The sequence below is a fragment of the Cuculus canorus genome, chromosome 2 (genome assembly GCF_017976375.1).
Source record: "Cuculus canorus isolate bCucCan1 chromosome 2, bCucCan1.pri, whole genome shotgun sequence".
Lineage (NCBI taxonomy): Eukaryota > Metazoa > Chordata > Aves > Cuculiformes > Cuculidae > Cuculus > Cuculus canorus.
The window spans coordinates 19,543,773-19,556,127 of NC_071402.1; the positions used below are offsets into that span (position 1 = coordinate 19,543,773).

The 12,355-nt window shown below is 40.0% G+C and overlaps 1 long non-coding RNA gene across 1 annotated transcript in view; it reads right to left on the reverse strand.

Moving 5' to 3' along the window:
• Positions 1 to 12,355, reverse strand: part of LOC128851410 (uncharacterized) — a 35,328-nt gene that overhangs the window by 5,511 nt on the left and 17,462 nt on the right. The window contains exon 2 of the long non-coding RNA XR_008448782.1: positions 7,261 to 7,345. This is a non-coding gene — a long non-coding RNA (uncharacterized LOC128851410). The remainder of the gene's footprint in view (positions 1 to 7,260; positions 7,346 to 12,355) is intronic.

Genomic DNA, 12,355 nt, shown 5'->3' on the forward strand with positions numbered 1-12,355 from the left:
GATGTGGGATTTAGAAGCAAGATGTAACAGATCTGATTATTATTAAAAAAAAAAAAAAAAAAAAAAAAGAACCTGATGACTAATGCTTTGTATTAATTCAATGATATCACTACAATTTTCCTCTAAACGTTGAACAGGATGAAACTAATTACCCTCTATCTCAATACCGAAGGCTTTGGCAAAAGGATATTAACTACTGCAGGATTTTTTGTAGTACTCTAGAATATTAGGTTAATTGTCTCTAACCATACTTTGTTCTCCATGTAGATTTATTAAACTTATCTTGATCAGCAAAAATTTCTAGCAAAATTGATAAGTAATTTCCAAGTCTATTAAAAAAAACAGCAGTGCTTTTGCCCACCAAGTCATCAGCTCAGATAGGTCAGGATCGCTGAGGAAGCCCAGGAAGGCAGGTATGTTGGAAGCTCTTTTCAGAGCATTTGTCCTCCTAAGACGTGAATCAGTAAGCCTTTGATAGATTTTCTGTTACCCTGCATAATTACAAAAATGTGATTCTTCTAAAGTCCTAAAAATAGCTGGCAAAATGAAAGAAAAATTATAAATGAGTGACAAGGAATTTTTATTCCTATTCACATAGTAACAGTTCCTCTAAAGATTGAAATAGATGTCCTTTAGGGAAAATCTCTTATTTCCCTATGTTCATACAGCACGAGGGGGATTATTTGATGTCAAATTCATGTGCCTGGAGACACTGGTGTGTGACTATAATTACTTTGAGTGGACAACTGATGTCATGATTCTGAAAAAAGTTCATTTTCCTGCACTAGCATGAATTTTCTTTGAAATTGTATATGCATACAGAGAGAGCTTTACATATACATATGTGTAATAATATATGTGCTTACAGGATTTTCTATTAATATCTGACAAGTTATACAAACAACTGAAGAATATAGACATACAGATATTTTTACTTCAGTTTCAAAATTTTCTGTTCAGCAATTGTAACTGAAGTTAATTCATCTGTTTCAAGATATAATGACTACAATACTGCCAAATAAAATTATAAAACTGCAATTGCAGTCTGCGCACTGCTCATTTAAGAAACTGTTTTCAGAAACATCCTTTTTAGGTAATCTAATCTGCTCCTCATCTCCTATAGCACCTAAAGAATTTATTCAAAGTAAATTCTATATGTCAAGAACCATGTAGAGAACTGAAAGAGTTCTATTTACAAAAGAGTGAACTAAATTAATTTTCAGTGGCAGGCAATTTGGAGACTTTGGTAGCTAAGAGCTATGACAAGTTAGAGGAGAAGCTACAGATACAACCACAGGAATCCACTGCAAGCATCACTGAGGGATCTCTCCACTTGGATGGTAACATGGATTCATTACTGTGATTGCCATTACCCTCTTCCTAAAGTTGAGCAGGACTAGACTGTCTCCAAGCATTTTACTTTTCCAAACACCAAGGGCACTTTCCTAGAAATACCCCTATGGCACTGGAGTGTGGTTCTTCCTGGTGCAGCCATTCCGATCTCTGTTGACTAATTAAAGTCACTGGGCTACAGGTCAAATGTAAGCATCATTATATGAAGTCAGCTGGGAAATGAGTAACCTGCAATATCTGGCTGAGATCACTGCGGTGTCATTTCTGTAAGAAAAAATGCTTCTATTATTTATGTATTATTCTTCAGACCGATATTCTAGGGATGTTAAATACCATCTGATTAAAACCAGCAAATTTCTGATAAACTACATCCTTACATCAGGCTTATTCTTACTGTTATGAGAAAAGAGCTCTCAAAACCTATGAAAATTCCTCACTTCTTCATATTCATTTAAATGTATATTTTTCTTTTAGATATAAACTCTTGATATGTGTTTATTTATGTATATATTTATATAATATGACTCATTTAATCTCATATATTATATGCATCTTTAAGTATAAACATCCTTATGAAATATCTTCAAGTCATGAAAAACATTTAACTTTCATTTATCTGGTACATTTTTACAACACAGACTTTGTCAACATCTTAAAACAGCCTGTTCTTAAGAGCCTTGTCTTTCATTTCATAGTATCTTAGCATTCATACACACCAACTGAAGAGAAAGACTAATATAACTCTTGTGGTTTAGGAGAATAGGCAGAACTGAAGTCAGTGGTTACCTATTAGGAAGTGTTCTTTCTCCATCATGCATATTTTATAGAAATTACTCATGTTAGGCATGAGACAGATTCTGCCAATACACAAGTTTTGTTTTACCACTCTCCTTCTTCAAGAACGACAGCTAAAAACCCTGTGTTGTGTCCCCTGGGAAACATTGTGGTTAGTGACTGGAAGGTATGAATGCATCGCTGGGGAAGGCATAGGGAGGTGGACTTGTTTATATCTACCAGATTGTTTTCTTCTCTGCAGCACCAGCACTGTAGCTTCATAACATGTTTCAGGTGGCTATTTTGGGTCTGGTTTTGCACCTGTAAAAATGCAATTGTGTGCTTTCGTTTCCCACACATTCTTATCAACTGGCCACGAATAATAATTTCCGACAAATTTAACCCTTCTCCAATCCTGTAGGTAGGCTCAGGGTTGCTGGGAAATAGGAAAATAGTTTTATTTCTCTCATTCATTTCATTCCCACTTTGACTTTTCTTTCAAAATGTAGATGTATTCTGTCATCTTCACTTCCTCCAAAAGACCTGACACTTTTCAAGACTGTAATGTCACTCTAGAGCCAGCCAGGAGTGGGTGCTGTGGAACATAGTCTGTCTTGCAGATCCCTGGGTTTCTGTAGAAAATCATGGAACCATAAAATAATAGAATATTTTAGGTTGGAAGGAACCTTTAAAGATCAACTCTCCTGCCTTGGTCAGGGGCATCTTTTACTAGATCAGATTGCTCAAAGCCCTATCCAACCTAGCCTCGAACGCTTTGAGGGATGAGGCATCCATAACTTCTCAGGTATCTCACCACCCTCATCATAAGAATTTTTTTCCAAATGTCCAATCTAAATCTACCTTATTTTAGTTTAAAACTATTGCCTCTTATTCTATAACTATGGACCTTGGCAAAAAGTCTTATTCTGCCTCTCTTTATTGAAATTCCACAGTAATGTCTCCCTGGAACCTTCTCTTCTCCAGGCTGAACAATCCCAACTCTTTCAGCCTTTCTTCAGAGGGCAGGTGTTCCAGCATTCTGATCTTTTTGTGTCCTTACCGTAACAGGTCTGTCTGTTTCTTGTACTGGGAATCCCACAGCTGGGGCCACAGCTCTCCAGGTAAGGTCTGACAAGAGCAGAGGGTGAGAATCACTTCCCTCAACCTGCTGGCCATGCTTCTTTCCATGCAGCCCAGAATATGGTTAGCTTTCTGGGCTGCAAGTGTACTTTGCTATCTCATGTACAATTTTTCATGCACCAATATGCCCAAGTCCTTCTCTGCAGGGCTGCTCTTAGTCCATCTGTTCTTCAGGCTGTATTGACACTGGGGATTGTCCCAAACCCAGGTGCAGGACCTTGCACTAGTCCTTGAACTTCATAGGCCAACTTCTCAAGCCTGTCAAGGTCCCTCTGGGTGGCACTCCTGTCCCTTACCAACTCACTGAGGTTCCACTCAATCCCACTCTCTATGTATGTCATTAATAAAGGCATTGAACAGCACCTGTTCTGACGTGGACCCCTCATAGACAGCACTTGTCACTGATCTCCACTTGGACATTAAGCCATTGACTGCAAGTCTGTGGATGTGGCCAACCAGCAAATTCTTTACCCATCTAAGAGTCCATCCATCAAATCTCTATCTCTCCAACTTTGCAATAAAGGTGTTGTGTGGGACCACATCAAAGGTCTTACAAAAGTCAAGATAGATTACACCAGACTGAGAGAAGCTTCGAAGAACAGAACAAATATTGATTTATTTTTCTTGCTGTTGCTTTTTAAACTTGTTGTGGGAGATTGTAGACCAGTGTTATGCTATGCTTTTGGTTTGTAGGACAGTCCTAATAGACCATAGCATCTCTGTACTTGGGGCACCTCAGCTCTGACAGACCCCTGCTCTGAGTCATATTGAAAGCAGACTTAAACAGAGCCAGAGGTGGTCCACAAGGTCTGTGTTTGGGGGCAGAGCAGCTGCTTTTTGATTCCCTGCCATGGCTGAACCAATCTCAAAGCATGGCTGCCCTACTACTGCACAGAAGTTTGCTCTGTAAAAGTGACTTTCTCAAGTAATTTTCTTCATTTTCTCTGTCTACCAAATGTGATAGTTTGGACAACTTTGATCTGCTGACAACCAGATTATGACATCCCCACTTATTCCATGACAGATATTGCCAAACACCCATAAAATTGCTACTTATTATTAGTTAAGAAAGTTATTAAAATATTTAATTTAACCTGAATTTCAATCTTAATCTCCAGCTTAGAGGTGGAAGGTTCTGTTCCCAAACCTTTAGCCATCCAAGTTCCAAAGAACAAATTTATTAACTTTCTTAGCTTGCAGTGTGGAATTAGGAAGAACAAGTCTTTTGGAATGTTAAATATTTAGACAAAGTAGTGCACCATCTCACTTCTATGTCTGATAACTTTTAGATGCATGGAAAAAAATGCTTGTACACTACCAGGTGTTTTTACTTTTATATATGCTGCTGATCCCGTCTTCAGAAAGCGACAAATAGCAGTAAGAATACATAAAGAACGATACAGGAAAGATGGCATTGCATTCAGGCAGACAAAACACCTAGGCTCATAAGTATTTATGACAACAAACATAGAGAGAATAACTCAGTGTTTATGAGCTCCCTTCTCCCATGCTTTCAATATTTCCATGAGCTTCCACAGGTACAGTCACCCGTGTTCTCCAGTCTTACTAGCAGAAGCACCTTTGTGTGACCTATCAAAGAAAACAAGGGAGTTCTTTGCATACTGTCAAAATGAACTGGGCAAATTCATGGATTGAAATCCAGCTAGATCTATAAAATATGTCTCCACTTCTGCTGTGGAAAGCTCTTGACCTACAGATTGCCACAGGCTGAGAAAATATTTTGCAAACATATCATTGCATGTTAAACTCTGCCCTTCTATGCTTTCTCATGCACAGATTGCTGGCCAGCAGCAGATGAGACACTGCAACACAACCATTTCGCCTCAGTTCCTGTGGCTGTTTTTAGGTTTTCATTATCTTAAGTGTTTGCATTGCAATAAATATGAATTTGGAAACCAAAGGGAAAAAAATTATTTAAATTATTTACTCTCAAACTTTCTAAGTACAGTTTGACAGTACAGCATCACTTTAATGCCTGTTTAATTTGGAAAGTCTCGCTGCAGTACAGTATTTTAACTTATACCTTCTTCTCTTACATTCAAAAAATGCATTCAACTTTAGCCTTCTTTACTCAACTTTAGTCTATTTACTGCATTTCTCGTACAGGATGAGCACCTGTCAGAAGACATTCCTTCTAATGAGAGTATGCTTTCTGTTTTTCACACAGAGAAAGTATTTCTATTCACTTCATAGAAAGTTCTGTTTAGCTGGAATAACGTTAGTGGACATAATTTATGATATTACGTAAAGGGACCATATTTATGAATTACTTTATCGTTTCAAATATTGCTGTACATTTAATTCCTGACACCAAAATTAATTGTATTTCTTTTAAGGTGTAAAATCAAGTATTTAGTTAAATAGCTTCATTAAATTGATTTTGATGAATTTATTGTTTTAATAAGTAGACATAAGCACTTTACTCCTAGATAAATACATTTATTATGCATACATATATATGCACAAATACTTATAGGTTTATATCATTTGTTCTCATCTTTGAGATGCCCACTTTCTGAAAAAAAATTTAGAAATTATGTTTTAAAATGTATTGACATAAATATACAGATTAAATTGTCATATGTTTTAGTGAAAATAAACACTTCAGCTGACACTGCAAGGGAATTTTCTCTAAAAGGACTATCAGAAAACAGATTTTAATTGCAAGATAAAGCTATTGCTCTCATACAAGTAAATAAAAAAATGCTGCAAGAAGCAAGGGACACTTTGAGGACTTCAATAACAGCAGAGAAACCTAAGCTGTTAGTCTACCACTCAGTAGGTATGAACAAATAATGCTGCCAAGTTTCATTTCACCAAAAAGATCACTTGCCAATCAATGGTTACCACTGGTGAAAACTGTGAAAGGTCTCAGCTTTGAAAAGGAATGCAAGAAGTTAATAAGACTGAAACTGCATCCTAAGGAGTCATTCAAACATGCCAGGAACCTGTCCCCAGCACAAGGGCTGACTGGCACAGATACAGCCCTGTTACTAACCTGCCAGGCAGTAACAATCCCTGCTGCAGTCTGAAGGGGAACTGGGGTAAAGAGACTAAAGAGTTAGATTTTGTTCCGGTAATATAATAATAATAGTAGGCTCTGGAATAGGTTGCCCAGGGAAGTTGTGGCTGCCCCGTCCCTGGAGGTGTTCAAGGCCAGGTTGGATGGGGCCTTGGGCAGCCTATCTGGCAGGACGTGTCCCTGCCCATCACAGGGGGGTTGGAACTGGATGATGTTTAAGGTCCCTTCCAACCCAAACTATTGTATGATTCTATGATTCTAACATCCACCACCATTCAGCTAGGAGCCCGTCACAGTGCTGATCTCATCTCAAGTCCTCCAATCCTAACCAAAATGATCATTTTTGTACAAACTGTCTGTAAACAATCAAAGGAATAGGAGATGACTAAGAGCCAGCGTGGATTATTTAAGAATAAATTATGTCAAGTTCTTTTGTGACAGAGTGACAGGTCTGTGGGTAAGAGAGAAACAGTTTAAGTCACATATTTTGATTTTAGTACTTCTGATGCTGTACTGACAGTGCATTCTCAAAGCAAACTAGGGACATGATAGAGATGAAAATTTCATTGGCTGAGTGTGAAGTCAGTTACAAAATCATATCAGGAGGACAGTTACCAATGGCTCATTGTAAAAAGGCAGCATATACTTCAGTAGGATCCTCAGGGATCTGCCCTGGGTCTGGCAAGCAGTTCCATTAACAGCCTGCATGATGAGGTAAGTAGTATAATATTAATGTGCAGACAACTCCAAGCTGAATGGACTGTCAGTGCTTTGAAGAAAGTTCAGAATTCAAGATCAGCCTCAGATGATTTTCTAAAAAGGATACATGAAAATTAATGAAGGAATAGTGGGCTGTACAAGATGAGAAAAAACTTGTTAAGAAGCAGTTCTGCAGTAAAGGATCAGGACTGCTACGAAACAGAAAGGCACATAATTGTTTCTATACATACCGAGCGCACAGCACTTCTTCCTCTAGCAGGGGCTCAGCTGTCCAGGTTTGGATGCCACTTAGAGCTGTTATAGATGTGATGGGAACTGTAAAGCCAGACATTCAAACCAAAGTATGAACAAAATACGTGTTATGCATAAATAAGAAATAAGGAGGGGGAAATATTTGAATTGCACATTAAAAGTTCTACAAAGATGAAAAGAGCACTTTGTTCTTCATATCTCTGATGGACAGGGCAATAAGAAATAACACTTTAGCACAGAAAGTTCACACCAAATACCCTGAAAAGAAAATTAAGAGTGGAGAAGAGGAGGCTGAGGGGAGACCTTATTGCTCTCTACAACTACCTAAGAGGAGGTTGTAGAGAGATGGGCGTTGGTTTCTTCTCCCATGTCATAGGTTGTAGGACAAGAGGGAATGGCCTTAAGCTGAGTCAGGGGAAGTTTAGATGGGGCATTAGGAAAAATTTCTTCACAGAAAGGGTTATCAACCACTGGCAGAGGCTGCCCAGAGCGGTGGTTGAGTCACCATCCCTGGAGGTATTTAAAAGGTGGGTAGATGAGGTGCTTAAGGACATGATTTAGTAGTGGACAGGTACAGTTGGAGTTGATGCTCTCTAAGGTCTTTTCCAACTCAATGATTCTATGATTCTACAAATTATTTAGTTGGGGAGATTATGTAAACCATCACTGGAGACTTCCAAGAGCAACTTGGATACGTATCCACCAGAAACAACAAAGGTATAGTTGAAACTCTTAGTACTAGTATAATTTTAATTAACGCTTACAGAGAACAATATTTATTATTTGATATATTCAGCAAAGAAGAAAACTAACACACACAAAGTGACATTAGGAAGGAACCTGATTTGTTACATGCAGCATCAGAAAATCTGAGCATTTCCAGATAATGCCTGTACCATTACACAGCACAGGAATGAACATGCACACTGCTGACTGCAGAATCATGGCTTCTCTCACGCTTCTCCAACATTCCTACTAGAAGCAACAGGACAAGATGTCAGGTGTATCACTTAGAACATTTCAAATGCATTACAAAGGCAATGTTTTTTGCCAAAACCCAGAACTTACAGGAGGATAAAAAAGTCCTGTTATTTAAAACGTTAAATCAACTCCCATGCAAGCTTCCTGATTACAGAATAAAGTGCCGCTTAATTTCTTCATTCCATAGAATAAAGTGATTTGACAGTTATTTAATACTGCCATTATTTTGAATATCAAAAGAGGTCAGATTCTTTAATCTAAAAGCATTTAATGAATAGGAAAAATTCCAAGTATGATTGCATACTGTTCACGTTTTTTTTCTAATCCTTGGGAAATAAACAGTGGCTCCTGACAAGGAGCTGGAGAAAGCTTACAAGTGCTTCAATGAAAGCAGAAATAAGCGATCATTAAGGAAAGTCAGAAAAGGCATCACATCACCTAAGGAGTGTAAGAAAGCTGGGCAGCGTGGACAGCATTTGTGACACATTACAGTACGAATCAAGTAAGAGATGTAATTACATTTTCTATGTCTACAGAACATGAGCTTCTAATTGGAGTCACTTCAGCTCATTATATTAGTTGCCTGTCACTGAAAGTAGACCTTGTCAGTGGATGCTTCCACCCTACAAAGCACCAAGGAACTACTTGCTTCTAAAATCCCTAAATGTTTGTATCTTAGATTAAAACAAACTACAACTGCCATGAGGAGGAAAAGGCAAGTCATAGTCGCAGGAGACTCTCTGCTGAGGTCCAACACATCGAGCAGACCCTAACCACAGGGAAATCTGCTGCCTCCCAGGAGCCCGTGTAAGGGATATTGCCACGAAACTCCCCAGTCTGGTAAAGCCATCAGACTACTACCCATTACGACTGTTCGATGTGGGAAGTGACGAAACTGCAGTATGTAGACCAAGGGAGATTAAAGGAGATTTTAGGGCCTTCGGACAGCTAGTGAGGGAATCTGAGGCCCAGGTGATTTTTTCCTCCCTCCTTCCACTTATGGGTGGTGACTCTGTAAGGATCAGACAGGTCCAGTCTATTCATACATGGCTCTGTGCCTGGTTTCACTATAATAACGCTGGGGTTTTTGACAATGGGATGGACTATGTGGGTTTACAGGTACTGGATGGGAGCCACCTTTCCCAAAGAGGAAGGAGGGTCTTTGCTCAGGAGCTTGCAGGGCTCATTGACAGGGCTTTAAACTAGATGTGAAGGGGCAGAGGGATAATATCAGGCTTGCCTATGACAAGTTGCGGGAGGACACACAATGATTGGAGGAATGGGGTGCTGGTATGGACCTTCCCCCTGCTGCCTTGGAGCATGCTGGGGATGCCGCGGCACAGTTGAAGTTTTGTGGACTACAGGTATGGCAATCAGAAAAGGAAGGTTAAAGAAAGTGTATCCTCACTGATGGATGAAAATGGTGACCTCATGTGAACAGATGAGGAGGAGGCTGAGGTACTCAAAAACTATTTTTTCTCAGTCTTCACTGACAACTGTTCTCCTCACCCCCTCTGGGTCAATGGACAACAAGACGGGAACCAGGGGAGTAAAGCCCCTCCCACTGTAGGGGAGGATCAGGTTCGTGACCACCTGAGGAACCTGAACATTTCTAAGTGTATGGGGCCTAATGAGGTGCATCCCAGAGTCCTGAGGGAATAGGCTTATGTGTTTGCCAGGCCACTCTTCATGGTATTTGAAAAGTCATGGCAGTCAGGAGAAGCACCGGTGACTGGAAGAAGGATATCATTGTCCCCATTTTTACAAATGGTAGAAAAGGTGACCCTGTAAACTACCGACCTCTCAGACACACATCTGTGCCTGGGAAGATCATGGAACAGATCCACCTAGAAGCTATACTAAAGCACACGGAGGACAGGGAGGTGATTAGTGGCAGCCAGCATGGCTTCACCAAGGATAAGTCCCGTATGGTCAGCCTAGTGGCTTTCTATGATGGGGTAACCACATCAGTGGACACAGGAAAACCAATGGATGTGATGTATCTGGTCTTCTGTAAGTCTTTGACACAGTCCTTCACAACATCCTTCTCTCTAACTTGGAGAGATATGGATTTAATGAGTCGACTGTTTGGTGGATAAGAAATTGGGTGGATGGTCATATTCAGAGAGTAGTGATCAGTGGCTCAATGTCCAGATGGAGATCCATGACAAGAGGTGCCCCTCTGATGTCCGTATTGGGACCAGTGCTGTTTAATATCTCCATCAATGATATTGATAGCAAGATTGAGATGACACCAAGCTGAGTGGTGTAGTGGCCACACTGGAAGGATGGGATGTCATCCAGAGGGACCTGGACAGGCTGGAGAACCTCATGAGGTTCAACAAGGCCAAGTGCAAGGTCCTGCACCTGCGTCAGGGGCAATCCCCCATTTCAGTACACGATGGGAGATGATGTGATTGAGAGGAGCCCTGCAGAAAAGGACTTGGGGGTGCTAGCAGATGAGAAGCTCGACATGAGCTGGCAATGTGTTCTCGCAGCCCAGAAGGTCAACCATATTCTGGGTTGCATCAAAAGAAGTGCTGCCAGCAGATCAAGGGACTTGATTTTGCCCCACGTTTTCTCTCTTGTGAGACCTCACCTGGAGCATTGTGTTGTAACTCGGGAATCCTCAACATAAGAAGGATGTGGAGCTGTTGGAACGGGTCCAGAGGAGGCTACAAAGATGATCAGAGGGCTGGAGAACCTCCCATACAAGGACAGGCTGAGAGAGTTGGGCTTGTTCAGCCTGGGGAAGAGAAGACTCTGAGAAGACCTTATAGCGACCTTCCAGTACCTGAAAGGGGTGTACAAGAAAGATGGGGAGGAACTTTTTACAAAGGCATGTAGTGATAGGACTAGGGAGAATGGCTATAAATCGGAGAGGGGCAGACGTAGACTAGACATAAGGAGGAAATTCTTCTCCATGAGAGTGGTGAAGCACTGGAATAGGTTGCCCAGGGAATTTGTGGATGCCCCATCCCTGGAGAAGTGTTCAAGGTCAGATTGGATGTGCCTTGAACAGCCTGATTTAGTGGGATGTCCCTGCCCATGGCAGGGGGGTTGGAATTAGATGATCTTTAATGTCCCTTCCATATCAAACCTTTCTAGGATTCTAGGATTTCTGAAGTAATGTTTCTTACATATTGAAGTGGACAGGAGATTAAACTTTTACCGAATTGCATGATAGTGTTCACATGACACATGCAAATACCCAACAAAACTAAAGAGAAGTCTATCATGGCATGAATTCGGACAAGCACATACAGTCAGAATAAGAACCGAGGAGTTAACTTGTATCATCAGTCAAGCTAACAAACCAATAACAGTCATTTTCATCCAACATTTTCTATATTTTCAGTTTTTACTGTTAGCTCATATTTTAATATTTCTAAATCTGAAAAACAAATATATATATATTTTTATATATAAATCTGCAGCAAATATATCCTTCAAAATATGCTTCTCAATGACTTCTTGCAATTTGTTGTTCCCTTTAATTACAAACGTGTCATATTTATGGGAAATGGTATCAGTATCCCAATACATGATATTTGGGGCTAGAAATAAAACACAATACAAACTTTTTATAAATATAGATATAATGCCCTTGAGATATTTGTATTCCTGCTGAAGTATTGCAAAAATTGAGAATTTTTTAAGATTCCCAGCTGGCAAAAATAGAAGAGTTCCTTAAAGAAAAAGTTGAACTCAGCTCTCAAATCAAAACTGTTGTAAGTGATTTCTGACAAGCTGTAAAGATAAAATCCCCCCTTGTTACCAAGCTCTAAATTCTCTGTTATTCTAGTTATGTTGAATTTCATCTGCTGCTGTGGAGAGGGGAGTTTCTCAGAAGGCTGAGGTGAAGTTAGAGAGACAAGAGTGTTTGAAAAGCACTGGAGTATCTGATGAGAAATTGCATCAAAGGCCCTGGGCCAGGAGTATGTGATCTGAGTCCAGCTGACAGGCTGTTTATCCTTAGACCAGCACACAAAACTTAGTCTCTTTTGGCAAAAGTACATCAGAAGCTGTTGGGTTTGACATATGTACCCCTCACCTGGTGTTTTAAGTGTGTATAATCTCACCACTTCAGCA